Source organism: Acyrthosiphon pisum, chromosome X (genome assembly GCF_005508785.2).
Source record: "Acyrthosiphon pisum isolate AL4f chromosome X, pea_aphid_22Mar2018_4r6ur, whole genome shotgun sequence".
NCBI classification, from domain to species: domain Eukaryota; kingdom Metazoa; phylum Arthropoda; class Insecta; order Hemiptera; family Aphididae; genus Acyrthosiphon; species Acyrthosiphon pisum.
The window spans coordinates 118,588,573-118,600,975 of NC_042493.1; positions in this window are offsets into that span (position 1 = coordinate 118,588,573).

The window sequence follows — 12,403 nt, forward strand, 5'->3', positions numbered from 1 at the left end:
TTCAGTCGCGGGCGTCGTGTGCGGCACGAGCCGTAGGCGAGTGCCGCATTTCGCCCAAGACTGAAATGGCCTTCCCGCGCGAGCCACACATACTATTTTTTGTCACGCGCCTGCGTTCATGGAAAAGGTTATGCAAGGATCTATGCAACAATTATAGACTATTCTACAAAATATGTTTAAATGTTAATGCGTCATCCAAGGAGGTTATACTATAAATTTAAGATGTAACCAAAAGTTTATGTTTTGGAAGGACCGTGGTAGGTATACATTTTAGTTTCTGGTTGTGCAGGGATACGCGCCCGGCAGCCGGCACTTTTGGGGATTTCTTCTTTTCCGCCCGGCACTTTTGGGGATTTCCTCTTTTCCGCCCGGCACTTTTGGGGATTTCCTCTTTTCCGCCCGCTGGACGGAAAAAGGTTGCTTTCGAACGCTTCAACCGTGGTCGAAAACCAAACTTTCGGTGCAGGCGTGACAAAAATATATTATTATGTGTGTACGCGTATGGCCGATCGCTGGCCGATAATCAACAACAGAGGTGCGTGACGGGGGGAGCTCGGCGGCATCGTTGGACACCGCGGCGCGTGTGTTCAGTGCGCCGTTCTCGGAAGTGGGCGGCGCGCGTTGATGTCGACGGCGACGACCACTACTTCGTGATACTGCGGTCGTGTATGTGCGTGTGTCCGTCGTAGATATTAAACATATGGATACGGCATTCCTTATTTCATTCTACATACACTGTTTCTGCCAACATAACGGAGAGAGAAACGATGGTTCTCACTCGCACAGATCTTTTGTGTGACAAGGAAAGTAAAACTCTCGTAAGAGAGAGAAAACATGGTACCATGTACAGATAATTGATATCTATGCAATTATGACATCTAGCGGTTAATAATGGTACGAATTATGTTGGACACAAATAATAAGAATTTATAATAAATATATTTACGATATTGCCGTTGCGCCAGCCGGCTGGACGGGAATGTGTGGGGCGGTGTCACGCGAGAGTAATGCGCAGGCAACGAAGCCCCAGGCCCGAGCAACGCGCGCGCTCCGCGGAGATCAACAAACGCTCCGAGGTCGGAAATATTAATTATTATCATTCAATTCTGCTGAGCGGTCGGCAGGTAAGGCCCGTTTCACAGCGATGCCGATGCGTACCGTGCGCGCGCGTCTTTATAGTTGAATTGTAATGCGGCGTGAGCGCCTAGCCGCCGCGACGAATAACTGTCCCTACAGTTACTGTATTTTCTGTCTTGTATTTTTCGGTTTTTTTGCTCGCGCACCTTAGTATTTCAATAAATCTGGACAAGTATATGGAGGCGCAGGAACTAGGAGTGCCATGCGAAATATTTTTAATTATTTGTTACCAATTAGCTAGCTTAATAATTGTAAGGACGTAAGGTATTATGTTATTACCTACTTACAGAATATTTTTTGTCTATGATAAAAAATAATATGGCGTGTTATGATGGATTATATTTTTAACTAATAATAAAGCCCGATCCACACAGTATAACACTGCATGCCACTTGTACTATAATCATAATTTTTATAAAACGGGTAACGTTATTACGATATTTTTAGTAACCTACATAATTTTATACCTATAATTAATACCGAGCAATTATCAGTAATCTCAATTGCAAATTATTATATGATTATTCAATTTTACCTTAGGTATGAAACAATAAAATGATTAATGTAATATTATATTAATAATGTTATAATTATAGTATTTATATTTTACATAGTTCCCTCTTGGTTCTTACTTCTAGGTATTAGATAACGCGTCTAGTATTAGATTCTTCACGTTCCATTTTAAATTAAATATGTACAAATACAATTTAGCCATAGGATTTTTTTTCTCTGACTCAGACCCACGCGCATCATAGGTATGACATAATTGAAATAATTGTTATAGGTTTAATGTACAAGAGCTAAATAATTTTTTTCTTATAACTAAATTTTATAACTTGAAATTTGAAATGCTATTGTAAGAAATGTATGATAGGAAAAGTACAAAATAAAATGTAAATGTCCAAAACTAAAAAATATGAAGAGTGGTGAATTAAATTCATACTTTACATGCGATACCTACCAATATAGGGAACCTACCTATATGGTTAAAATTTTAAGTTTATATCACTACGAAAAGAGCACCACAAAACATTGCACTTTTTTCATTACACAATTTTTTAATATAATAACATAAACATATAACATATTATACCTATCTAATATCATTTACCACTTACTATTATTACTTTAGCCACAAGCCACCTAATTAAGAATCCAAATTTATGATATTGTAAGAAAATGTACTGTGAAGTAATTAATTATGATTACCCACCTATAATAACAAATTAAAATAATAAAACTGATTTTGATGATTGTATGTTAAAATAAAAATAATGAACTATGTTTGCCAACAATTTTGTTTATGTTTTTTTTTTTGAGAGTGTCATTAGATTACCGTTTAAACTACAGTGTATAAAAAAGTAGCTATTAGAACAAAAATATTTAGCTCTTGTAAATTAAACCTATAACAATTAATTCATTTAAAAGTATTAATGCTATTTTTACTAAACTTAAGAGGACTATAGTTATCGATAAACTAGCGAACCAAAATTGATGATTTGACCATCAACATTTTCAGAAAAAAACCTTACCGGAATACATTAAAAAAATATAGTAGTCACTATTTGAAAAAATAAAGTTGATTTCGCTGTTGGTACACATGAGTGTTTAAAAATTTTGAAATTGTCATAAAAAATTGCCTGTTAAAAATAAAGAAACACGTCTTTTTTAGCTTTAACGAAATTCTATGTCATCGATCCATAATCGTTAAAAAATTACATATACGATATTTCTACTATAATGTGTAATATACAAACTAATATAATAATAATTAAATATTAATACAATTATGAATTAATATAATATTATAATCTATATCTTTATATATTATAAAATAGAAGCCCCTTTTTTGTATTTACGAACATATCTCGAAAAGAACTCTACTTATTTTAATACGATTTTCACTAATAAAACGGTCGAGTCACGGGGAAAGTTTTAATGTATATAATAATTTTCATTGGTAAAATTAATTGGGTGGCCGAAAATAATAACAATCTATATATATAAAAATAAAGGTTTGTCTGTATGTGATCTCTTCCACTGTATATTTTTTGTGTGTTTTTGAGTGAGTCCCTGTATGGTTTAAATTCACAATTAGACCCAGTTGGTTCAACCCGGAGAGGTGCTCAAACAGGTATTTTGAGATTTACGATAGAAATGTTCGTTTATAAATGGTTGCTATTGGTTATAGGAGAAATAATTAGTAAAAATTAGTATTTTAAATGTTTGCCATTAGTTAGGTACTCTGGCAGATGAGGTAAAAGTTTTCTTAAAATGTATTTATTTATTTATTCAGCCAAAACAATTACAATTAAATAATTACAATAAAATACATTAATAATAACTGATACGAATACCAACTGAGCTATAAGCTCGTATCTGGTATCTCCGCATTCTTATGGTTTCGAAAAAGAAATTGTATCTTTAAACAAAATATATGAAAGTTGAATGTATATTTGTAGCTATTATATAGGCTCTCAAACACTACTTCAGCGATTTTGTGAAAATATCAATTTGTTTTTGGAGATATCAGGAAAGTTTAAAGAGTAGTTTGAACCACGTTAGATTTATCTCAAGTGCAATACCAATCCACCACAAATAAATTGTCCATCTTGGTCGATTTAGTTGGCAAAGCTACGCAAATATCTGTGAACTGAGGTACCTAGGTAGGTACATAAAAACCAAGATACACTTATATTATCTACATTTTGTATTTTTTTTTTTTATAGTTTTGAGAGCAAAACCGGGTTATACCTATAGGTACAACTAAATTTTTTTTTAACGTGACTTTGTTCAATAAAAGTTATTTCAATAGATTATTATGTAACGGATAGTATCCGTTTCCTTCTAACAATACAAGTATAATTCACATAATAACATAGGTAGTAAGGAGTAGTGCTAAAAAGCGTAAATGCCCATACAATATTTTATATATAATAACTAAACTATAAATATATGAATCAATAAACAGTAAAATTAATCGAGAATAATATTATAATAAAATCATAAACGTTACATTAAAAACCACAAGCCATATATATAACGACAGGATATGGGGGCTTGCTCTTTACGAAGTAGATATATGTGCATATATTCAAAAACCATAAAACAAGACATAATAAATAGCACTACAGCCAGGTACAGGTGAACGAACACATTAATATTTGACAGCTGCCAAAACTGCAACTACACAAAAATAGTAAAATAGTAAGATCAACCGGGTTGTAAAACAGCACAAGTGTAATAGTTTAGAATCCACATTAAAAAACACAGAGTATGTATCTATCGACGAGATATGGGGCTTGACAATAAAACAAATATATATATATATATATATATATATACTTAAACTAGTAACAGGATGTAATATGTAGCGAACAGTAAGCAATTTGCAAGGCTGGGCATTAACGAGTTAAAAAGTTAAAGTTAAGTTAATAAGTTAATTTTATATTAACTTTTTAACTTAACTAGTTAATTTTGACTTTTCATTAACTTAACAGTTAACTTACTAAATTTCTTTTTTAATTAACGTGAAATTAACGAGTTAATTTTTCATTTCAAGAAGTAAGTTAAGTTAATTTATTTTGTTTTTAATTTTATCATATTTCACTACTTCAGTATATTTTGTTTTCATGTCAAAAAATATTTACCGTGAATTGTTTAAAGTAAAAAATGTATATAAATCGAATTTAACTAATATGGAAACATTGTATAAAATATAAGCACTATAGTCTATAATTTAGTTTTGGGTAGGAAAAAAATTAAGTATGTTAGCGTTGTATAAACAAATTAACTTTTTTTTAACTTAATAAAAAGTTAACAGTAAGTGTGTATTAATTTTTAACTTAACTGAGTTAACCTATAGTTAAATTAACTTTTAACTTTTAACTTTTTGTTATTGGTGCATATCAACTTAACTTAACTGAGTTAAAAAAAATCATTAACTTGCCCAGCCTTGGCAATTTGTGGAATCATCGATCATTATGACTTTTTGTACATGTACGCCACAGGATATCGATAACGTATTGACGCAACACATAAATACTCTGACCACCTCAGCTACGAGCATATTACAATTACTTAAAACTTGGAGGGTGTATAAAGCTTGATTTTTCAACTCATATAGGCTATAAATAGGTAAAAGGTAGCTCACACATGATATTTTTAGTATAGTAGTAACATTTTTTTTTATCAATCTAAATGGTTGCAATTCGTTACATATTAATAATATAATAATTATAATATGATATTATATTAATATTATAATTATATGAAATAAGATACATACATTTTGTACCAATATATTTATTAAAAATACAAATCTTTGGCCTGGACTACGTCGGGCGGGACTACTTATAAGTATACTATAATAATATAGTTTTAATATAATAACACTAAAAAAATATGTTTTTACTCTTTTAAGTTTGGAGAATTCGAATTACAAGTACCCATGCGAGAAACCTGTGCAAATTAGGTGTAGGTATTATATTTTAACTAATAATTATTAACTATTATATTTGAAAAAACAATATTTTTTAGAGTTACAAATAAGGTATGACTGTATTTCATTCTTGCTAGCAGGTAAGGGCCCCGGTCTAGACATTTTCACATGGGCCCCTTATTATCAAGTTGCGCCACTGCTAATACCTATAATATACCTAATGACCACACCATCTTGCTTGAATCTAAAGAAAAATTAACTAAATAATAATTAATAAAAGTATTGAAAATAATAAACAGTACAGCATTTTAGTCAGAAATTATCCATCCTCGTCACATTGACCATGATTATAAGAGCAGATGGTAAATAGGAGAATAATATAATGTTACGTAGCTATTATTTTTTTTTTTAAATGTCAGTATCTAAGTAAAATCAAAATTTTTTTCAAATACTTATAGATTAATTTATTACAATACATAGGTAGTAGGTACAGATTGTATTGGTGACCGTGACAGTTTTTTCAAATTAAACAATCCCCCCCCCCCCCGACGCGTTTATCCGATATCCCCCAAAACCGAGAAGCTTAACGATTGTTTATAATTGCCGCGTACCAATTACGTACGAATAGAGAGGTAAAGGTATTGGTATAAAAACAATTTCAATTACCCATATCAGGGGCTGGCGTGACGTCAGCACCCCCCCCCACTCCCCCGACGGGTTTTTGATATATCTGAGGGACTTTGGACATACAAATTCCGCTGCTTACAAATTCGTACTAACAGCATACTAAAAGGTAGAAAAATAAAATTTCAATATTTTGAAAATGGTGGGGGGGGGCTGCTGTGACTTACGTCACTAAACGGAAAAGGTCGAGAAATATCGAGCCTGTCGATCACGCAACATAATAATATTATAACACGAGTGTACATAATAATGTAATATTATAAGTTGTGCGGCTCATATTATAGTACCTACTATATCGTATAAGTGATGTGTGTGATTCGACACAATGGGTTCTGACGGCGGGCGGACAACGAGAGCCGATGTGTTTCTTCATGGTGTCTCGCGATATGAATTCCGTCGAAAAAAATAACAAATCTGGGCAGGTAACCGTTAATTTTTATCATACGCTCGGATCGTGTTTTCAAAAAGAATATATCGTTATGTCTCGCAGGAATTATTATTATTGTGGGAAAAAAAAATAATTATACGTCCCACGTGTCCGCGGGTGTGTTTGTGTACGACGACGACGACGTAAATTATGGGATATATCTGTGCGCGATCGTCGTAAACACCGTATTATGTACGCAGAGAGACGATTCGATCGCTGGAAACTATCTGGCTATCTGGGCAAACAGATGACAGGGGAACGGACACCTTCAATACGAGTCGGTTATTATATCGGTATGGATTCCACAGACCACAGCGTACACGGTCGTTTTAAGTTTTTTTTCGTGTATACACACAACCATGCGCATCATAATATCATATATAGGTATATAACTTTTGACTTCAACTCGAGCGATGGGTGCGAAGGAGGAGGTAGTTATTGCAATTGATCATAATTTTTAACAAATGGCAACCCTACGCAAAGCAAAAAGCGAAATTTCAAAAATTATTTTCACTCACTCCACGCCACACCATACCCACCCATACCCTCGTCCGCCATACCAACGTCTCCGGCTCGCAACCCGAGTCAAACGTTCGATGAGTCGGCGGCGGGGTGTTGGGGTAACGCTTGTACCCAACGCACTTGCCCTTCGCGCGCAAACCCACGGTAGCTCTGCACAAACCGAGACACCCGAGAGCGTGTGTTTGCTGAGGCAGCGCTCGCGTGTGCGTGCGTGTACGTTATAATAATTTTTATTGGAAACGTGGAGAGACGACGTGTGTGAGTATATGGAGGTACGCCACGCGCCCCGTACACCCCCCCCTCAAATTACGGTGCGGCGCGGGCGCGGAGGGGTGGATGTTCACACGTACTCGCACGCCGAGTTAGTTTCGTGCACACAATAATATACACGCTCGCCTCCGCGGTGAGTGCATTGTTGATTGAATACCTTTTTTTTTTTTTTTTCACCGAGTGAGCGTGTCGAACCCGGGTCTATCAAGCCAGCAGCAGTAAGTCTTACCACTGCGACACGGAGCCTCGACTGGGTGCACAACGCTTGCATTAAACGCAGCAGCACACGTACATTATAATATAGGTAGGTATATGGGACGGCGTACACAGAGACGGACTGCAGGATGGTAGACGGTAGGTATGCCATAACCGTGTGTGCAGTCACCCCTGCCCGCGTATACCCGTGTGCAGTGTATACAATATCTATATGTCCGTAACTATATGTCCGTATACTATAATAATATTATGTTATTACCGTAGACGCCGCTTATAAGACTCACGGATATAAGGTTCAGTCGCTTATTAGACGCAAAATCGTCTGGAACGGTCAGGATGCATCCAAATACATTTTAAAAAAAATCGGTTATAAGACTCAACATTTCGGCTATAAGACTCAAATCTCGTAAGATAAATAGTAGAAAAAAAACTTTTTTGGTTATAATTTAGAAATAAATTAGTATTGAAAAATTAAATAATATTCGTGTTGATTATTTCTAGTCCTATTGGTACCTTATAACGTATAAAAATTTTTATCGCAAATAAAAGTTCACATTTATCGCAACGATTATCGTTATTCCAGCTGTCCATCACCGTGGTACTAATTTCAATGTACAATACGAATACGAACAGTATATTTTCGGAATATTGGAACAACAAAAAACAAACCAAAATTAAAAATTTTTTTCAAAATAAATAATAAATAATAATAATTTTCTACTTCGCCTATAAGATTCATTCGGTTATACTCTTCGGTAAAGACTCACTTTGTGCTGGTCCCAAAGTGAGTCTTATAAGCAGCGTTTACTGTACCTATTAGGTATTACGCGTTCTGTGTGGGTATATGCTTGCAATGCGGTACAACATTTTATAACATACATTGGTACCCAGGGACGGCCTGGCCCACCGGGATACCGGGAAGTTCCCGGTGGCCTGACTTATTGGAACTTGCTATTGGCCTGACAGATGCATGACATTATTTTTTTAAATAATTAGTGTTTCTTTATACTAAAAAAATATTCTTACTCGTATTAATTCTAAGCAATACTACAAGAGGAAAATCCTAATATTATATATATAGTAGGTATAGTATATTATAATTACGTATATATAGTAGGTATACCTGGTTGTTTTGGAGTTTTATACCGTCGAAGAATTTTGTGGTGATCAATGAGGACTAGGTGATTATGTTTAACCAAACGCGCTTAATACAATAAGTTATTACTACTTACTAATTTTTATTAATAACAATAATAATTGATTAGGAACCTATTTAAGATTGGTATATTTTGGGACGCATAAACGCATTATTATTATTGTGTACTCATATATGCTTCGATCTTCGTCTGATCGTTAGTGAGAATGTGACTATACTTTGTGCACACGAGCGTGAGTCCCTCTCTAAGTGTTTTCATACTATATTTTTTTTTAGCTAAAATACTTTTTGGTCGGATCGAAGCCCGAATTTTAATTTTACTTTAAATAGTGTTAGAAAGATGGATTTTAAAAATAACAAATATTGCGCATTATTCAAATGCGTATTTTTACTTCTATATAATTATAATTTTGAAAATCAGACTGATCCTACCTACAAAACGTTGTCTTCTTTTAAATCAGAAAAAAAAGGTCGAAAACCAACTGTTCTAAAGGTCGTGAGAGTTTTTCCTATAAGACGTGTTTTTGTATTAGAAACGCACGTGTGGCCATTAATTGTATAAATTATGAATTGTTATAACAGCTTCAATTAAGCTGCACAGTAGTCGGTATTCCGTGTAATAATTTGTTAATTTAACTTATTTCAAGAGAATACGCATATTATAGATAAGCGTATCTAGGCATTTTAAATATTTATGGGCAGTCACACTAAAATGTTGACACTGATTTATGGACTGTCTTTTTTGTGCTCTTCCAACATATAATAAAAACTAAAAGGTTAGATAGGTAAATAAATAATTATAAGCCCCCCCCACAAAAAAAAAAAAAACTGAAGTAGACATACAAATTTGGCCTGGGTAATCCTAACCTGAGTGACTAACCTGAGTGAGATATAAGTGTGCAGTGTATAGTTATACCTATAATATTATGTGCGTGCAGTGCGAGATAGTCAGACAAAAAAAAATATGTGAAAAAAATCGTCATCCGCGTTGTCGTCACGATATAAATTATGCGCGCACGTATGATGTGTAGTAGCCAGTAGGTATAACATTATTATATACACGAAACGCCAGTGAAAAAGAATGAAAATGGGGGAGAAGAAAAAAACGAGCCCGTCGACGACACCGCTGCAGCACCGTCGCGGCAGACAACACCCGCGTAGTCGATATAATATTATTATATTATCACACGCGGCCGTTGCGTGTGTAAGTACCAACACATTATATAATTTATAATATTATGATTTAAAGCCCGTCTGTTAAAATCGGTTGTCGGGTTTGCAGGAACGATTATGTCCGTTTTGATCCCCACCCCCGCGAAGCACTCGCGTTGTACAACAGCGAAAAAGAGTCGGATTTTCGAACAAAACGTTTTATTTGTATTGTGTGTGTGTGTGGGGGGGGGGGGTCAAGCACCTGTGGTCCTTAGCGGTGGTACAGAGGTGGAGGAGGTTTCCGTCGGGTGGGTATATTATTGTTATGCAGTTATCGCCGTCTTTTTACGAGCGACAAATTGTTCGTGTCTACCCATATTACCCATACAGGAATACACACCTTTACTCGTTCACAATAATTATTTTCCAAGCGCGCGTTGCGATCGGTACGGCCTCGCGCGGAATGTATCAATTGAAATAATATTCGGGAGTCACAGTCGCAGCGGCGCTGGCATTATTATCGCCGTAATCACTGTTATTTTTTCGGGTCAGGTCTGAAAAAACGCAACGTCGTGCCATGTCGTTTATTGCTTTTCTTCTTCTTCTCCTTATCCGCGCACGCCGCCGCCGTATACACGTCGTCGTACAGTTGTACCTATATAATATATTAATTGTATTAAGCGCACACATATACTTACAACACGATCGAAAGACCTATATAGGCGGCGGCTGTGGCGACGTGTATACAGCCTATACGACCGATTGACGGACGGACGGTGTAACGACCCGTCGACGAAAGACCGGCGCGCCGGCCGTAAGTGAGACGCGGTGGCGAGCTGCAGAAGGTCAGGAGAAAACCGGTACCTGGGTATTGTACGCATATATAGGTACATACGTTATTATTATGACGACGCCGGCGACCGGAGCAGTACCCACTTCTCCAACCCTTTTGATTCAACACACACAGCACCATCGACCGTTTTATATTTTGCTAATTAGCTCGGCGTCAAAACGCAGTTTAATACAATGTAGCTTACGCGACTCCGCACACACTCATTGTTTATATGTAAAATTTAATATAATATGACCGTATACGGGAGCGATCGTTCTAATGGATTTTCCTAGCCGAACGGTTAATTCATTATTATTATGTGACGTGGATAATATAGGTATATAACGATAATGCGACTGTATAACGTACGTGCGGGAAAATAAAAAAATTCGATTACACCGAATTCTAAAAATAGATGTGTTTATCTACTATCAGTGTATTTGCGCGTTTTTAAGTATGAAAACTGTTACCCGTAGCCCGTATGTATTTACTTATTCTTGGTATTATAAAATATTATTTTATTATTCTTGAAATTTGTTGCACTTTTGCAGTCGATAGTTATCAGTTGTCATCTATTCGACTATTCATCGAGGTTAGTGGTAACATCGTGTTCTGTAGCTACCCACTAGAATTAAACTGTTTAGTTATTATTCATATAATTTTTCATTTAGCATTTTAGTCCCGACTTTTTTACCATTACCTATGTATATTTTTTTTATGTACATTTTCGTTTGCCGAAATGTTTTTATTTTTATTGTCAAAATTCATGATTATTTATTTAAATAAATAAATATAATTTTATATAAACGAAAGCGGATTAAATTAGAGTGCTTGGAATGTGGCAAAACATTTGACAATGATTACAAACAAAAACATGAAAAAATATACATAATGATAAAAAAATTTTGGTGCTCCTAAAAACGCATTCGAAGTTTCTAGTTCAAATTCAAAACTAGTAAGTAAAAATATTGGTGCTTAAAATAAATAATACTAATTATCAGTATTATGCTATTAACAATTAGTATATTGTATTAATATTTATGTAAGTAGATATAGGTAGGTACTAAGGTACTAATTAATTTTTTTATGTTCTCATTTATTTGATTCAAAATACTCAGAGACCACTGGAAAAAAGTTGTTTTACAAATATTAATTTGAACCATAATTAAAAATTTATCAGCAAGTATGAAATTCTTAGCTGTAAAATTATCACAAATTATTTTTGAGGTACTATGAATAATATATTTTTACAATTGTATATTTGTATCTTTCTACTAATTATGATAATTATAATTTTCCTAAGATATATTATATATTATATAATAAAATCTGTAAATTGGCCTTGACTGCACCAGTAAGTGTCGCAACGAATGAAAGGTCATTTAGCAAACTCTGACTAATAAAAAATAATTTAAGATCATCTATAGGTGATGATAGATTGGATTCACTTATAATTTTAAGCGTGGAAAAAGATGGGGTTGATCAATTAGATATGTACAAAATAGCAACATTATGGGCAACTTTGAAAAACCGTAAAATTAATATCTAATTGAATATATCAATATT